Genomic DNA, 19,926 nt, shown 5'->3' on the forward strand with positions numbered 1-19,926 from the left:
AAGCCACTCAGTATTGAAATTGCACTATAAACTGCATGCAATAGGCTACCATAGAAAAGCAGCCTTTATTGTAGACCAAGGTCAAACAGCAGCCCTCCTCCAGACCAAGGTCAATAGGACGTTCTACTGCCCATGGTGCCAGGAGCTCAGTGGACAGCAGACAGAGCATTGGAAATATGTCCTGTGGCTGGGGACACACTGGCCTATTCTATTTCTGATCTCGGGCTTCTTGTATGAGCGCTTCATGGGGCAGGGACTGTTTCTGAAGCAGCCTTGGCCCTTTGTATTGCCTGGACTGTAGTGCCACTTTAATACTTTATAAGCAAACCGATCTGAAAGTTGACTTAATAGTCAACTATTTTTAGCCTTCTCTATATTTGCTTAAGAAGGCCCCACATAGAACTAATCCCCAATCAAGCCACTTGTGGGGTTTCTCCTGTTTCCATTGCCTGGTTAATTGCCCATAAATCTGACTAAGGTGCTTCAAGTAACAACCTTGTAAAAGGGAAGCATCATTTCATAACACTGTAACCATTTCCCTGGATCACAGACATGGGCTTGTAATGCATGATGAGCAAGAAGGAACGGAATAAAAAGACTGATACAGGCCAGAGAACAGAGATCTCATATTTAGCTCATGCTCAAACTCACGGTAGACAATAAGTAAGATTCATTAGGCTATTTGTTACTCTCATCTGCCAGGATTCAAAATGAAATGCTAAATGTTTCATGGGCTAAGAAAAGGGCAGAATTTGTCTTTGTATTGGCCACGCGAGAATGGAAAGGGTTTCAGGCTCTCTACGAGGCAGCTGATGGATGACAGGGTAGGGCGGTGCCATCTGAATGATGATGGGCTAATATCATCATCCTCCTGTCAGCTCTAATAGGCTTTTCCTTGCAGAAATAATTCATAAAGCCTCTACATTATGTGCAATCCCTGACAGTTCCATCCATCCAGGAACCCAGCAGGCTCAACACTAATAAGAAAATATATGGTTCAGGAACGCTGAAAAATTAAACAGGTAGTTTATGAACAATTTGTTTCACAGGGATGTTTATTATATTTATTGAATATTGAACCTTTGATGTGTTTTGTCCCAGTGCAGACAATACTGCTGACTTGCGGGTCTGTTTTTTCATTTTTAGAAAATCATATTTTACGCTCTGTAATGTATGCAATAAGAACTACCTTTTTCTTGCATTTTATGTTTTCCATTTAATCCTTTCCTGACTGCTGCATACCAAACATAACGCATTAAAGGGGAAGGCATTTTCTTTATTTGTTTTTGGTACTTTATGTAGCGTATTAAAGCCATCCCAAGGGAAAAGTGGTGTAGACTTGTTCTTGTGTCAAATAGGTCCAGAGGTTGTTTTATCGTTTTACACTGGAAAGTACTGAGCCAAGGGGTCAAGACTTGATGCCAGGGAAATCCCTCTAAGGCAAACCACTCGCTCACTACAAATAAACCTAATCAGTGGATGTTATTTGTACTAAAATGCAAAGTACAAAGCCCTAAGGCCTATAGAGAGATATGGAAAAAGTGGTACACAAACACAAACAAACCATTACAAGGGTTGTAGAATAATCCTTTTCCACAGTGTTTTACAGCCCCTCTGATTACAGAAAGCAAAATAGGCTTAATCCTTTATTTATGGGTTAATTAGTGGGTTTTACCAAGTAAGTTAACTGAGATAAACCAAAAAAAAAAAAAAAATTAACACAGCCTTTTAGTATCAATATAACATTGATGTTTAGTAACATCTTTGAACCATTTCCACCATTCAGCTGTGTCTGAATATTCCAATGTAATGGCTTAATGCTTAGGTTACTGGTCATTTTTCCACCTGAAACTGTATGAATTACTGTCAAGCAAGGAGATCAGCTGTGTGCAGCTGGGACATGTAATAGGAGACGTGGTGTTAGGAAATTGAGCAGGTAGGCTTGCCCGGCACTGAGCTGATCGGGAGGTCTGGATTGGCTGGGGGGAGGCTGCAAGCAGCTCAAAGGCCATCTGCGCAACAGCTTGAGGCGACTGCACTGCAATGCTACAGAGGGGCACTTTGTTTACATCAAGGAGGAGAGTGTCCGCTCTGCAGGATAACTACTAAGGAACTGCACGGCAGTGCCTGTGAAGGCTTGGCCCAGCCAGGACTGTCATAAAGACCCGGAGTCGCTGGGAGGCCGGGACTTTGGGAGCAACAGCAGTAGGTCAGTTTAGGGGATGTTGATCCCAACCAGTATAGAGAGAGTTTCGTAGTGTAGTAGGTTCCTGGAGCGGGACATCTCTTTAAGTGAGACTAGCGCTCGTCTTGTGTGGTAAACGTTTATTTTTATTTTTGTCTCATTTTGTGTTCTTTATTAAATCTGACATTAGGGCTACTATTGCTGGTACCCTAGTGGCAGCACCTGTGTATAATTAAATCTCTGTGCCTGTGCGACGTGTCAAAACCCAATGCTCTGCTCCTGACTTATTATATTTCAGTGACCACCCACACACATAACACTTCCCCCTGTCGAACTCTAAATAAAAAAAGAAATAAACATTTTCAGATTATAGGTGAATCACAATACAGTTCTTGTAAAATAAGCTACATGCCTAGAATAGGCAGTGATCTGTACTGGGAAATGTATCTTTTATATACCCACTGTATGCAATTCTGTTATTCTAACCTTTTGTTCCAAATTTAAACAGGAGCAGATTGTAAAACTGTCACAACACACCGCATTGCATGTAAGGTGATGACCACCTACTTTAAACCCTCATTTTACAGTAGTTCTAACTCTCCTAGTTCTAATCCCACAGATGCTGACTGAGTAGACTGTCTTGTTTACTAAACATTAAAAGCCCAGAAAAAAATGCTTTTTTTAATAGTTTTAATTAGGCAGCTATCACATCAATTAACCTTCAATTAAGAAAACAGATTGTATTTTTTTTCTCAGATCATATTTTTTTTCTCATGCAAATGGCTGAAACAACTATAACCAACAATTAATTTCTTAATATAAATGGGATAAACTTGTTCTAATATTTCTAATGAAAATCCTTTTAGATAACATCCTAATAAAGTAAGAGCACTGATTTGGCAATTAACTGAACTAACATAACATGAGGGAAATAATGTGCATCAACCAGCTCTCTTTGTATTTGAAACATTAAGATGTTACTGTGATGGCAATGGAAAAGAAAATACAATTATCAACGATAGGTGAAGTACAATGAAAAGCACACTAGATTTATTTGCTAATTGAATCATACACAGTGAAAAATAACATTTTTGTACATACAATCAGGGTTTCTCCACTGTCATAAAAAATAATTATAAATACACAGTCCATCAATAATGAACAGCAGCTGTTGGCAAGATATTGTCCCCTGGAACATTATTTTTTTGTTAATTGTTTTGCAGCATGTTTGGGGTTAAACTTCTCCATCAATGCTAAACTTGTGCAGAATATGACCGTCTCCAGATTGATTAATGTATTACTAATTTGGAGATGGTCACCTGTATATAAACCCGCAGCTTTGGCTGATCGAAGTTAGTGTGTTCAGAGGCGGAACGAGAGACGTGAGTCGTGAGAGTAAGAAACTAATATCCAAAAACAATTGCTACCCGTGCTGTTTTTACACCAGCATGATACTTGTGCCATTTTGTTTGTGTTTTGTGAAAGTGTTTGTGTTTTGTTCAAACCTTTTGTTTTGTTTATTGATTATTAAAGGTTCGCATCAGCGCTTCCATACCCCAGCACTGTTGTCTGTCTTCTTCCTGGCCTAACGTCACCACAGAGCCTATCTGTGATACTCCCTAACCCTCTGGAGTAACATTGAAGATCGTCAACTTGGCACAGCGAGGACACAAACCCACGCTCCCCTGACTCACCCAGAAGACGACTGTGCCTTTATCAGGTGAGCCACTCAGGGGGCCCCCAACAATAATCTTTTAGATACATTTCTTTGTAGAATAAGGTGGCTTTTCACATAGTATTACAAAAAAACTTACTTTCCTTATATACATCCTGTAGAGTTTTTTATCATATGAAAAAATAATAATAATAATATGTCTATAATGTAATAAGAACATTCTGTATGCATTAATTCTATTCAGGTCCCGGCAAGAAAGGGTTATTAAAAAAACACACACATAAGTCAAAAGAAAAAAAGAAATGTCAGACAAAGAACACTTTTTTTTTAAAGCTCATGTGCTTCAAATGTTATCAATGATCTTGTATGGAAGAAAAAAAAATGCACAATAACTTTCGAAACAGGTACACAAAAGCAGGGCACACACCACTTTAATAATAAAGAAGTTTATGTAAACACATTTAGGGCAGATTAATCCATGCATAATGCAAGTGTTGATAAATACAACAGCTTACAAAGGCATAATGTGTGAGACATTGTTCCACGCTCACTGATTTTCTTTCTGTACCTTGTAAACCTGTAATACTGCAACAGAGAAGCAGAATAGACCTGTCTGTCATCAGAGAAGCTGGTAACATTTGTTCTCCTACCAGGTTACAGAATGTATGGCTCTTAGGCAGCTGGCAGGCACAAGCAGGAAAGAGAGTGCTCCGTGTCAACAGCAGCCAGTCTTTCATGGCCAAACAGCCAGTAACAAACTGACAAATAAAAGATAAATGTTTGGCTTGCCAATATCCTTTGTGCGTGTTTCTGACTAATTCTTTAAAGAGCACATTGAAAACAACGGCACCAGGCTCATCTGTGTAATTATATCGATGACGATAATCCAAGATACAAACAAACAAAATAAAAACGGGGATGTTAGGACAGGTGAAGATGAATTTACCTCCGACTGAGTCAATTAAGTAGCAGTGAGTACACCATTTTGTTCACAATGACATTGTTCAAAATTGTTGTATCTAATAAATAGAAGCCAGTGGTATGAACACAATATAATCATAAAGGTGTGGATTACATTAGCTTTGTGTTAGAATATAATTCAATGTTCTGACAAACAAACAGATTACTATCATAACTAATAGGAACCGTTGGACTGTTTCCACCCTTTCACACTTGCAAGACACAAATTACAAAGTCACTTTTACTGAACTAAAAAGGGTTTTGCGGACAGCTAGACATCAATGCCATAACAGCAACAAAATCAATAAGCACACAAAGTATATAGATTAAAATATAATAAATTCTCCCAAATCTAGTGGTGTGATTATTTATCTTTTTTAACAGTTCACATAGAGTTGTATAAGTGTTTATACTATTATAATAACCTTGAATACAAAAAATAAGATCTGTTCCATTATAGTGGTAAATTGCTTAATTACATGTGGTCATTTTATTTAATAATACAACAAATAAGAGACATTGAAAAATGTTTTTGCTTTATAGAAATAGTTTAGGGGAATGCAAATGCACAAAAAGATTAATAATAACATATTATTGATAACAGTAACTTGACTGTAGAGTAATTCATTTTTTTGTGTTGTATTATTCAGTTGCCTTAATATGTTTTTTATGCAGTTCTGGTCATTTACCTGAAATTTGGAAATCTCTTAAAAAGTGAGTTCATGTATGATATTTTCCAAATGGTTCCCAGGTTAGGATCTAACTCAAACATTGCCTGGCATTCTTTCATTTCCTTGGAATTATGTTTGACCTCCAACCCAAACAAACTCCCTGTCATCACATCCTCAACAGGTATGAGGCCTGGGGTGTGTGTGGAGAATGATTTTGTCCAAATGTACTTTTCCCCACTGTGCTGCTAACTCTGTCAGCTGCAAAGTTTTTGACATTTTTAAAATGAGATACTGCTGGAAAAGACAACCGTTAATCTTAAATTTAAAGTGACCAATCATTTCAATGACCCTGTTAGTTAAGCATATTCTGAGGTACTGCAGGAAAAGACAACTAAACTTATACTGTTAGTATATTTGGTATGTTTTTCTGTTAAAAGAACATTTCAATTTCAATTAAAAAAAAAAAAAAATTACAATATTCAATGTGACACCACATGTGTGATCAGGAGCCCTGCCTATGCAAATATCCCTCTATACAAATTATAGTAGAGTAGTAACTACTAATTCATTTCAGTAAGCAGTAATGTGTTAAGTGTCCACAAGGTGGCATTGGGGTATATACTTTAGACTGGAATTCAGTGCTTCACTAACCCATACTGCTTTTGATGGATAAAAATGCAATTTTTTTGCCAATTTAATATACTTAAAGTATGTTATTGTGACAGAAAGACAATTATTCTTGGTGGTAAATCTCCCTCTCGACCTGGAGGGTGCTAAGTAACTGGAACAGAGTACTCTGGACTACGTTGCCTGACACTTCATTCCGAGGGGTAAAAGGAAGTCGGTCATGTAGAAAAGAGACGGAGCTTCGGTACACTAACTCACTGACCCGGAAGGGAAATGATGTGGCAGCTGCAGATCATAAAGAGCAGCTGCAATCGTTTACCAAGGGGTCATGAGTGAGAGTATAAATAGGGGTCGAAGCAATGTTATCTGTTCCTTCGTTTGGGTTGTGTCATTGACCTGGAAGGAGCCGTACTGTTGGTGAAATAATTGTGAGTGTTTGTTTGTACTGTCTATTGTTGAGTGTATTTACTAGATGGCTAACACGTTCTGGAGCTGTCGCCAGAGGCCAGCACAAACCCGGAACAGCACTTCATTTGTACCACTGCAAAACTATTTCACCACAATCACTAATTCACACACTAACTGGACTTGTGTATGTGTTTTGTGTTTAATGTGGGGATACAAGAACGGGACTATTATTTCGGGACCAGCTTGGGGGATTCTAAATGTAAGTAATACACACCGCTGTATTACTTACCATCATAATTATTTCCTGTTTGTTTCGCTGTCAGGCACGGGACAAAAACAACAAATAAAAACATACTTTAAGCATTGTGATAGTGTAAAAAACATTTATTATGTTGCTAGCTATCAAATCTTAGAAAGGTAATGCAATTGATGCAAGCAATACACAATTAATTTATGCATTAGCTGCTTATGTTTCAGCCATAAGTATATTTCAGAAATGTAAGAATCTATCTAGACCTGTAGCGAATAGCCCACCCCAGTATATTAAGTCCATCCTTGTATAATGGTGTCCTGTGCAAATTAACAGACTCAGTGGTAAACTGACTTCTCATTCAGCAGGAGACAGTGTGCAAATTAGCCACAGTTCTTAATAAGCTTGGTGTCCTGTAATAAAAGAGAACTACAGTGTTCCTAATGCAGTTTCCTTGCAGGTGAAAATGTATTCTCCTGGGAATGATTGTACATTTCCTCCTCCAACAGAGAATCCTCCTCGTCTTAATCAATCCCCAGCTTGAAAACTTTTCCCATTCCTTGCACTTTCACGCTGACAAGTGCTGCTGTGAGTTGCTGGAAATGATTACTCATTTGTGAGCTTCTTTTGTAACAATTCCATTAAAAGTTGAGATACCCGGCAGAGAAAACCAGCACTTAGATTTTATAATTACGATTGGTGGACCAATGTGTGGGTCAGTCTGCCAGGCATTGCCAGCTAATTGTTTACATATTTGTTAGGTTCCCTTATCCATTTGTAAAGACTGTGATTTCTTATTAAAATTAAATCTAAACAGGGTATAATTTGCATGGGCTTGGACAGAAACAGGCACTAGTAAAGTGAAAAATACACCAAAGATAAAGATATATAAATATATAAAGTATATATGGAAGCATTATATATTCTATTTATCTTTTACTGTCCATTTATTTAAAAAACATTTTTTTTTATCTAACATAAAAATATTTTATTTATATTTGATAAATATTAATAAAATCATAATAACACCTGTGAATGCAGTAAAACAATGTTTTTACATAATAAATTCATAAATTTGAAGCTAAAAGATTGTTACATATTAACCAGTGGCTGAAGAATTTTTATATGCAGGCATTTTTTTTTTAAATGCAGAAATTATGCATCGAAAGAAATCTGTCTAAAATAAAGAGGTTGCTTTAATCATCCTCAGAGGCAGTTTTAGCTACTTTACATACATTTTAGCAGCGAAAGGGGGCTCTAATTATCGCTAAAAAGAGCAGAAAAAAACAATAAGCTTTGTTGGCGAAGTAATGCTGATTCCTGACTAATGCTGATAGGAAGTGACAAGTAAATGCATGTCAAAGTTTTGACAGATCAGCAGTGGTGACAGGACATCCAACATTTCTTTGACCAAAAAGATACACGAGAAAAACATACAAAGAAATGTATTCTGTGTATAGAACTAATTTACTTCATGTCTTGAAAACACAGGAGAAGTGTCTAATTAGGTTAGCAAAATGGAGCATTGTATGGAAATATCCATACATTGACATTGTTATTGTTTACAGTGCAGAGGATGGAATGTAATATCATAGCTGCTAATGCATGCAAGTATACATACATGTAAGTTGCCCTGGGTAAGGGCATCTGCTAAGAAATAAATAATAATAATAATACAGTATATTATTATTATTATTATTATTTATTTCTTAGCAGACGCCCTTATCCAGGGCGACTTACAATCGTAAGCAAATACATTTCAAGTGTTACATTTCAAGTATAAAATTAATAGGGCAGTATCCCCATTAATAAATAACACAATGTTTGATTAAATTTGTATAATACCAGACCACAGTATCTGAAAACAGCATTTTCCTTTTTGTAATCCATAAGAGTCAAAAATAACAAAACTGAACACAATTTATTAAGCCAAAACAATAGAATTATTCTCAAATATATTCACAAGATTCACACAAAATCATATACTAAATGGTCAACCATTGTACAGATTCATGCATTGTTTCGATTTTCTACAGGATACAGGAAATGCATGTTTATCAGCAAATACGTCAGCTTCTAAGAAAAAAAAAAGTATTTATTTTAATCAAAATAAACATTTTGGACGATTTAGTAGGATTTCTGGTAAGCTTGTATTTGTGATCGCCGAATCTCCAAACAGACAAAAATTAAATAAAAAACTCATCTAGCTTTCTGTCGATCTAACTTTACTTTCGTTTTGAAAGTATATAAAACCATCCCTGATTGGTTGCTGGAGCCTTTGGAGATGTGAGTCATTTGGTAAACAACCAATGGTTGTTTAAAAAGGCTTAAAATAGTCGTCTAACGTCACCATTACATCATCATTCATATATGAACGATTTCTAGAGGTGCTGTAGCGAAAGGCTTAATATAGACACCCCAGTTGTGTTGGCTTTCAGACCTTCTAATTGGTAAGTGGATTGCAACTGTGAGAAGACTTTTGAATTTGGAATTTCAGTTGTACACCTGGTCAGGTAGACAAACTTTTGGCTAAAGTCTTCTTCTAGCAAGAAGTCTGTATTTTTCCAGTCATTAATACAAATCTGAACCTTCAGAACATGCATGTTTCTGCTGTCAAGTCAACAAATATTGCTAAGCTACCGAACCCTACTGGAGAGGTCCAGTGATCTATCCCCAGCTGATTCTCTTCCCTAAACCATAGGGGTGTAATGGCCAACCCCTAGCTCGTCCCCTGCTAAGATACTCTGTATAAGTTCCTATATGTAATTACATATGTCATATTCAAAAGAAAATGTAATATATATATATATATATATATATATATATATATATATATATATAATGTATTAAAATGCATTTCTAATGTTATTACATTTACTGAGTAGTGTGTACTTTATGCTTCTGTGTGTTTACTGTACATTATATTTACTGTAGATCTGAAATTGTAGCAGAGCAGAATGTCATTCTTCTACTGTTATTACCAGTATATGACTACAGAAAGAAGTGCCACAGAAGATAATGTTGTTTTGCCTGTCAGGGGTCAACACTTTTTCTAGTTAGAAAAGAAAACATCCCTATTTTTTCTAACCCTTCTAAACGTCGGCCCCAGACTTGTATAACATTTGCAGAAGGCTTAAAGTCTCAAAACAGATAATGATACACGTGTTCCAACCATTGCAAAAACTAAGTGCGATGCTTTCATTGTTAGTGAATATGATCCCCAGATCATTTACAGCGTAGACAGTCCCAGTGTTGACTCTCAGTCACAAACACGCACACACACTGTCCTTCAAATGCACCTTAACCTTGACATTGGGAGACCACCCTGCCAAGGGTTCATGCAGCAGACTCATTTAATCCAGCGTTAGATCTGATCAAAGACAGCCAGCTGTGCTTAAACGTGTGGATGGATTGTGCTGTAGAAGAAATTCAGCACAACACTGTCCGTGTTCATTTGGTACAATAACTTTCAAAGCCATGTTGATACTGCTATATCATTTTGATTTTTTCAAGGTCCATTAATGGCATTGTATTTACATATATAATGACATGCTTTTCAGATAAAATCTTTAATAAGTATTAAATTAATAGGTCAATTGTGTTCATGATACCATTGTTCATGATAAATGAATTTTAGGTTAGGGGTCCAATATGCATATTTGTGGAATGTGTTAAATGCTTACTTTATAATAATTATATTTTAAATGCATCACATTTGAGATCTATATAATGAATGTAGAATATATATGGAACTATTTTGTTAGTAATACACCCCTCCCATTAGCAATAGTGGATCTGAAAAGTTTAGACTCCTCTAAGAAACAATATTTAAATCGTTCACTTCTTCTCTTCATAACACACTAGAGTGCTAGAGGTTGTGCGAGTCAAGTGCAGATGAGGTGCATACATAAACTCAGTTTGCTAATCCTCACCTCTACAGTACTCAATTTGAAGAACAGCCCTGTCTAAGGGGCGGTTCTGTGCAGCAAGTTCTTGCAAACAAACAGGGTTAAGTCTGGTTGAGTCAGTAACTTGCACTGCATAGGCCTTTTTTAGACTTCCATTTAAAAATGAATTTAATGGGAAGTAATTTATTCAAGTTGGTTTGTCTACTGTGGTAAGGTTTTATGACAAGTGAGAAACCATTAGGAATACTCTCTTGAGAAAATGCCTCAACCATGCATAGATGATCGAGGACCCCGCTAGCAGATAAAACAGTGCATGCTAGGGGCACAGGAGCATTTCTGTCCTAGATTATGACTTTTTCTAAATCTCTGTGGTCTTGAAAGACAGGAATGAGCCCCTTGAGACAAATTGCCAAGTTGATTCAAGCAAAAAAGAATATGTGTGTAAGCTGCTCTCCTCATTAGTTACTCTTTGGCATAGGTGATAACTGGGACCATATTTTGGATAACTCCATCTTAAGAAGGTGCATTTTCTGTACAGTTAATAGGATCATGTTGGGTGTAATCGCTATAAGTATTGCACAAAACACATGTCCTGGTCTTCTCTGTCTTCCTTTTTATAAGTAAACATACATTCTCAACATTTTCCTGTGGGAGAAACAAAAACCTTTACCAGGGCATGATAAAGAAATTGAAAAAAAAAAAAAAATCTTTGAAAAGTGCACGTTTACCTTTGGGGACAGCTGAGGGGCGCATTGTTTTTTGTAATGAAGGGGTACAGAATTGTCATGTCTTCACACAAGATAAAGAACCTTCAAAATCATCAAATCTATTTAGGCAATATTTTCATTTAGTTTTGAATTCGTTGATGCAGAAGTACACAATGCAGTCATGCAAAAGAGAGTAAACTTTAATGGTGCGTAATCACTGCTATGCGAATCTACAATACCGGCCCTGCTCCTTACCTCTGCACCCAGGAAATTTGCATCTGTGCTGTTATAGTCTTTCTCTAAAGGAGTGTGCATAACTACATATAGCATTAGTCAGCTTAGCTGATACCAATTTTGATGGTTCTGACAATAGCTGATATTGAACGTGGTTTCTGTTTACTTTAGTTATAATTGGATACTTGAAAATGGAGACACAACTCAACATAACTTCCATTAGTGTTAATGATACATTTAAAATGTAAAGTTAAACCCCAAGTTAACCCCCACTAAAATTGTAATTTTCTTTTCTAATATTGATTTCTTTTCATTTATTGCATATTCAGGGTGTAAAAATCATAATTTATCACTTGCTCCTTATAAAATAATTAATCTTATCTATTGTTATTATTCTTTTCTAAACTTGATTAGAAAAGACATAAGGAACATTTAATATAGGGGATTGCCATTTTGGCTTCAAACCTGGTATGCTATGGTGCTAAACAAATGGCAAAGGGAAGTACATTTTGGAACCAAGGCTTGTTTGGTTTTGATTGCACTGACATTGCCCACCCAGTTGGACTGGATAACAGCTGGGTCGTGCATACAGACAGTGTGTTAATTTTCAGCCTGATGAAAGAAAGCTTGTTTTTGGAAAGGGATTCCACAAACTTTTGAACTTGAGTGTTTGTATTTAGTAAAATAATTTTTAATGAACTGCCATTTTTCTTTCTGTCTTAATTATTTTGTATTTTAAAACTGGTTTACTATGGCTAAGATCAGTTTCCTCTACTCCAGTGATGACACATAATTACACTTGGTTAAAATATCTCTTCTTACAGGCTTATATTCACAGGCATACAACTTATAGTAAAGCAACTGTTATTTAAAAGTGCATAAAAAGAAAAACAAGTTAATTTGTTTACAATTCAAATTATTTCTACAAATCCAGAGGAACAAATGTTTTAAGAATAGGGCCCAATGTTTTAGGTTTTAGAGGCATTTAAACTGGTAAAGGAATGAGCTATTTACTAATAATACTTTAAAACAATATCTTACAAAAAAAAAAATGGAACCTGGCATACTTAGTATTTCAATAGAAAATAACATGCATGACCTAAAGATTTTCACCCCAAGAACCTGTTTAACCGCAGAACCGTAAACAAGCATAATAATGGGTTACTGCCATGATGAAATATTATTAATAATACAACTGAGAACAATGGAGGGAAACCCCACATAATACTACAATCAAAGTTAAATAAAACTCCCCTATCACAAAAACAGACTTCGACTACTTTGTGCTGTTGCCAACCACAAAAGAAAAAGGCCCACATACCAAATTTTAACTATGGCGCTGCAATTCTTAAATTAGCTTTTAAAAAATAACAACAAATAAAACAAATGTGATAAAGATAACTGTCATGTTTTTGGGTTAGCATTAATTGATTGAAGACAGTTATCATAGTTTATTTATTTGGTAATTTTTAAAAGCTGACATAAGGATAGCTGGTGTAGGAAGAAACAGAAAATAAAAAAATGAAATAAGAATCAAAACACATATTATAGTATAGTATGTAGTATAAATAGTTGTGTACTGCAGTAGAAGACATGTAACATTAAACAAAAAACAACATTTCATTTCTTGAAGTATCCTGCACAATATTCCCTTGTAAAACTGAAGAGCTTACGGATATCAAACATAGGGAATTCTCAGTGTAACTGGGCTATCTCTCTCCGGTCTCTGACATATATGCAGCATGAAAAAAAATTGTATTTTCACCTTAGATCTCCAGCTCAAACTATGTCTTTGTCTTTGGAAGATTTTGTTTGTGAATTTATATAGCACTACATAAAACTGAAACCTTTTCGATTGAAAAGTTACTCCAGAGCCCTTTCACTTTCTACTGTAAAAACAAAGAGGTTTAGAAACACAATAATAAAAAAGAAAATATCCTGTGGGTATCACTAAGGCATCCTAGGGTTTTTCATGTTATGTCCATTCAGCAACACAACAGAGTGAGGATAGATAGCAAAGACAAAAAACTGCTTAACCCTGCTTTATTGTTTAAATACATTTAAAGAATCTACCTAATTAAATACTTTTACATGCTGCTTTGCTCCTTTTATGTTAAAATCCATGGGACTTCAGGGCACAAACCTTGGGTTCAGGGCACAAACCTTGGGTTTTGACCTGACTAGATGAATTAAAACTTGACACAGCAGTGTTCACTCAGTCAATAAAACAAAGAAAATCAGGAAAGTGAGCCATCTTGTAAGAGCTTTCATTTGCAGGCTAATGATTTATATGACAAGGTTATTCATGCTTTGATCAATGTATAATGGAACAACACCTAAATGGTTTACTGTTTGTTCGAGATCCAATTTAAGAAATGTAGATAAAAACCTAAAGTCAAGGAGCTTGCTGATCTATATGCAAATTGAATCTACAAAGGCCATGGAGGGAGTACATTAAAATAAACTGAATTGTTAATATTTTACTTTTTAATTCCTATTTTTTATGAATGTGTGTCAAAAGTACACTGACCTGTACCACTTCTCCCACCTCTTTAAAAGGGTAAAAGTTATTTTTTTGTCAGATTTTTTTTTTACCTCACATTAGCAAGTTTGCTATAGTTCTATTTTTCTGACTTTCTATGAACCATGTTATGATAGCATAATCCACCCAAAAACAAAATTCTCAAGAGCAAAATGGACTAGAGAGCCATTCGAAATACATTTTAATAATGTTGCAGACCATATAGTTTGTATAGCTAACCTTTTTGTCCAGTGATCTTATATATATATCAAGAATATATTTTAGTTTTTTGTGCAGAACGAGATCTCCCATTATAGAGAGGGGTTTAAGGATAATCGGTTCATTTAATCCATGCACTGAAACCCCAAACTGGACAATTTCCTGCAACACCCTGGGATAAAAATATAATTTTGGAGCTAGAAGTATATATTAGTGATACAAGTGAATTACTATTTGTATTTATATTATTTGATCAAATAGATCTAAACAGTGGCAGAACTTAATACAAATACTACAAGATTGTTTCAAGTAAAGGTTATGAAAATTATAACAGCAAGTGTATTTCTGTTTGACAAAATATGTAAAATGGCAGATTTTAACAATGCCATTTAGATGAACTGAACACACCCCTTAGTCCCTTTAACAATAAACCATTCCATCAGTATAGGCTTGATAGAGAATAGTTCAAGAGATCTAATCCATCACTTTTCTCTTTTTCAGAAGCTGGAAGTGGACAGGACCAGCAGATGTGTGTTTTGGGATCTAGTCATGCTGAAATGACACCTGCCTGCCAGCCTCTTGTCACATTGCACCATCTTGGACCCCACATGTCTTTTTGAAATGATCTATTGTTCATGTAATGATGCCTGGTCTGTTATACTGTATCTTTGAGGCTTGCACAGGGCTGGAGGAAGCAGTAAAACCCCATTGTTTTTTTTTTCCAAGCAGAGACTTGCTTTGAAAAAGTTTCAGTTTAGTCACCCCATAAAACTGCATTTTCAAAAACAGCCTGGTTTAACCTTAAAAGTGTTAGTCTTGTTTATTGGCTATTGTTTAGTTATCACACATTTGTATAAAATCCATTTACTGTTCTTGTTTTAATATTTATATTATTCTTTTGCTCAAAGAGCAAGTCAGTTTCACTCTGAGTAAGTATTGAATGTATCCTGAATTGATTCATGATTTTAATAGGAAATATGTTAGTTCATAAAAAATATACATATTTGAATTACTATGAAGTGTAAGCCAGTTATAAATACGAAAAGGTGTTTTAGGAATCAACATTTGCCAGTTTTTTTTCCAACTGGCACTTCAATTATGAGTTAGGGTAGGGAGGCCATACTTATAAGGACTGTGTGAATGCAATCAAAGGGTGCTTGGGGTCGACAGATTAGCAGTGAAGTAGACAACCTGTATTGCAACTGTACTGAACTTGACCTTGGGAACTCTCTTTTCAGATGTCTCCCATATTAAGTCTGCCATCCAAACACAGACGTTAAAAAGCATATTTAGAATTACTACAATAAACTCATGAAGAAAGAATGTTTTAAGGTTGTTACTCTGACATAGTTGACACAACAAAAAAACGCGTTCAATTTTAAGCTTCTGAACATCGTCAAATAATATACTTCTGTCGTCCCCAACCTCTCAAATATCTGACTAGGCTTGTGTAGATTTTAAAGTAATTCCCTTTAATTCCACTATGAATTTCATAACAAGAAACAAATTGTGCCCTTGGTTGCCCTACACAGTTTACACAATGATTGAGTCCCAGTAACAATCTGACCTTGTGATTTAATTTAGAACCTGTCATGACCAAACTAAAACCATATGCAATTATTACTTTGCTGATTTCCTAAGAAATGGGTAATCTCTGCAATTAATTGAGGGATTGTAGTCCTCAACAAAGAAATATCCCAGGGTACAACATAGGTAGCTCTGTCACATGTATGTGACAAATCAGTGGCATTTGCTACAACATTTATAAAGCGAATAACTAGAAAAATCTGAGTATTTGCACAATCCTATTTTACCAACCACCCAAGTAATATATATTTCTTATATCACAATTTAAAAAAAATTAACATGGTTTATCTCGTAGAATTTATACATGGGTGTAGAGAATAGATACAGTTACTATATTTAATAATATCTTCTTCTACAGCTAGAGCAAGAAAGGTTCACATTTTCACCAGCCCCTCATTAGATTAATATATATTATTTAAGAATAATGCTTAAGTATAGATGTGGGCTCACTGTTAGTTTCAAAATAAGTCTTTTCAAAACCAAAATAAAAGTAAGTATTGCCTGGGGGATAGCAGGAGAGGTAAATGCTATTTGAGTTGAGCTGTTAAAAATGATTGATTTAGGGGATTTTGTATACATGAACCCATCTGCCAAACTATTTCAAAGGTTTGGTATGTAGGCTTGCTATAACAAAACAAATACAGTAGATGTATAATGAATGCAGATTTCTGACACATCATTGTATTTAGTATTTAAAGCCAGTAGGTTATTCTGAAATGTCAGATGAAAAGTATTCCCAATGTTTAAATAACCAAAAACCACAAAACTTCAAATTACTTCTAATCTGCTTAACTCCAGTTCATCAATCTTTAACACCTCCCAGAGTAAGGATTGCATTTGTGAAAATGGCCTTTGGTATTCCAGTTGCTCACATGTGGAGATCCATACCCCTTAGTCTGAATGCCAAGATTGTAAGAGGTTTCTATTAACAACACTGGATTACTGTATATTCATGCAAATACAGTAGAAGTATGTGCTGATACACAGGAATACAACCTTGTTATATACTACTGTTGTATATAACAGCATGTTATTTTGTGAATTTTCCATGCCAGGATTCAAACCAAAAAGACTATACTAGTACTAATACTGTACCTTTCAAGGGGATTTCTGTTGTATTTTTTATTCCCTCTATCATTTCCCCTGCTTTAAAATAATCCTGCATAAAAGACCATGTGTAAGCCACATTTGTGTGATTACATGTACAGTACCATTTTGTTTTACCAGTAGTTAACCATGTTTTTCTTCGTTTTTTTTAATACACTGTATAAAGTCAGTTATATGATGAAGGATATACATTAAGTAAAAATGTTCAAGTGTAGAAAATATTTTCACATTCCTTACAACGTAAAATAAAATGTATTTGTTTTTCTGACCTGAATTCTATTCCATTACACTTGTTATCTTTTGTCATTTTATATTCTCATGTAACTTCTGTTTATGAAAAAAAAATGCTATAGAAATCCAAAGAAATTAACTGTTTCGAAACATCTCAAGATGTCTCTGTCTCCTGGTTTGTGAGAAAAAAAAACACCTCTGCTTGTTATCACTAAAGAAAATGTGTTTCAGTGTAAAACTGAACACGGAAGTGGAAGATGGCAGCTTGAATTTAAAATATCCTTAATAGATCCCTGATTGTTCTGTAACATATTTCCATGCAAGTAGTATTACCACTCATGCAATTTCACATGCTTATATTAATAGTTACTGCACTTTACCATGTTTTACTAAACTTTACTATGCTTTTACCAAGGTATGGTGTGCCACAGTACCACAGTTTTCTAATGGTAGTGTTTCAAGCCCAACTGGGTTCAAAGCACAGATGGTATAAGAAGATGACATGCCGAGAATGAGGTATGATCAGAAAATTCTTCTACATTTTTGTTAAATTGAATGAAACAGCTGCTCAGTGGTTGATGCAAACTTCAATGAGACACCCTTTTAATTAATTTGGCTTTGCTTCTTAATATAAGGAACATTTTTAAAGGAGATTTTTTTTTTCAGGTTTTCGTGAATGTACTGTGCATAAGACATGAACTAGTTAACCAAGCAGTCAAGTTCTTATTTAAAATGATACTGCAGACGCTTCGCCCAAGTAGTTAGTTATTTTGACATTTAATTTTGCCCTGCCATTAATTAAGCAAAGGCTGCCATTGGACACAACCCTTCTCAATTGAAGGGGGATTAAAACAAGAGGTGACTCATGTGTAGGGTGCATTGTTGTACGGCCACTTAAGACCTCTTCATACAGCAAAAAAGGTTCAAACAATAAAAACAGATAAAGAGAAAAAATGCAAAGCTAAAGTCTGGGTGATTACCAGATCAGCATGCCTTTGTACAATTACCATCACTTTGAATTTTAAATAGCCATTTAAAGGGCAGTAGAGCATCCTTGAAAATTAGACTAGAGTCTAATTAACGCACTCCAACATGACAGCGACTACAGTTTGAGCCTGGCTAAGCAGGCCAGTCAAGCAAGAGGAAGTGACTGAAGGACTAAGAGAGCCTGTGCCCCTACTTCTTTTCTCTCTCCTCAGAGCAGCTTAAGTCCAATTAGGCCAGTTAATCTGTCTAAGACCAATGAAAAAAAAGCAGGGTATTAAAAAGTTGGACCACAATTGTGGAGAAACATATAAAAGGTAAGTTTTCTTTTCAAAATGCCAAAGAATCATTTTCCCTAAGCTGTAAACAATTTTCTAATTTGCGCATACCCATTTGACAAAAAGTAAAAAAGGCATCCATTTGTAGATTTTGGCCTTTGTCTATCACTCTCTGAATGCATGTTTGTGTTTAAATAATGTTGTCATCCTTTTTAGCTACTGTCAAGATGATTATAAAAGTAGAACAATTAAAAATAAGTTGAGTAAGGCCATCTTTACTCTTATTTACCATACTAGGATGTACTATGCTTTCATATTTTTTTCTAATGCCTTCATCTTAGTTGAACATCAAGTAAAACAGTTACACTTAGTTTTACCTCATAACTAAGGATGAATTACCTACAATTTACTATGCCTTTATAATGTTTGCTTAGACAGATTCTAACAAGTACATACAATATATTTTCTTGTATAGCAATTAACTGTCAGGTAGGTTAAACCTTAGTTGTCCACCCTGGAGATACTCTCCACAGTGGTGGTCAACCTTTTGACCCATGACTGCCAAATTAACTCCTTCCAATTGGCTGGGATGGCAAATGTCATGACTAGACCTTTAATCCTATCTCACTATTTAATAATAATGTGAGGAAGCTGCTATGTTCCTGTGACAGTCTGGCTCGCAGTGGTGTGGTGGATGACGTCACGGACCAGGAAGTAACTGACTCCAAACAGTGGATGGGCGGGTGAAACTGAGTGCAAAAGCACTCAGCGTATTTAATAACAAACAAACAAAATATTTAAACAAAATACAAACAAAAGGGCACGAGGGCCAAACGAATAAATAAACAAACAAGTAAGTGCCGTGCTGGATTATCCAGCACGTATTAGCAATTGTTTTTTAAATATTATCCTTCTCTCCTCTCTCCGCTCCCCGTACTCTCTACTCCAACACCCCAACATCAAGTGCAGAGAGCTGCAGGTTTATATACTCTGGCCGAGGGATTTAACTAGTTGGTAATTATCTTATTATCCCCCGGCCAGAGTCTGCACGCGTTTGGTAAGGATGCATGACTGTCAGCTATTTAAGTAATCAGTAGCTGATCAGCCATGCATCCTCACGGGGTTTTTAAATAATAATAAAAGACGCGGCGCTTTTACCCGCGCCGCAAACAAAAATACAAATAATAATAAATAGGGGCGGGACACTCCGCCACACATGCCCCCCCTTGTGCGCAGCACACATGGCCCCAACGGCCACCTCCCCCCTCAGTCTTAAAGTCCCGGAAGAGGGGGAAGCAAGTTACTTCTGGGGGGTGGCCATGGTGGAATCTCTGGCACCCCCCCATTCTTCGTGGCCGGCAGTTCCCTCTTCCG

General features: G+C 35.8%; 1 protein-coding gene across 1 annotated transcript in view; it reads right to left on the reverse strand.

Annotated features, from left to right (window-relative positions):
* The window catches only part of LOC131698714 (proline-rich protein 36-like), a 113,719-nt gene that overhangs the window by 92,439 nt on the left and 1,354 nt on the right, over positions 1-19,926 (reverse strand). The window lies entirely within an intron of this gene.

This window comes from Acipenser ruthenus, chromosome 18, assembly GCF_902713425.1.
Source record: "Acipenser ruthenus chromosome 18, fAciRut3.2 maternal haplotype, whole genome shotgun sequence".
NCBI lineage: Eukaryota > Metazoa > Chordata > Actinopteri > Acipenseriformes > Acipenseridae > Acipenser > Acipenser ruthenus.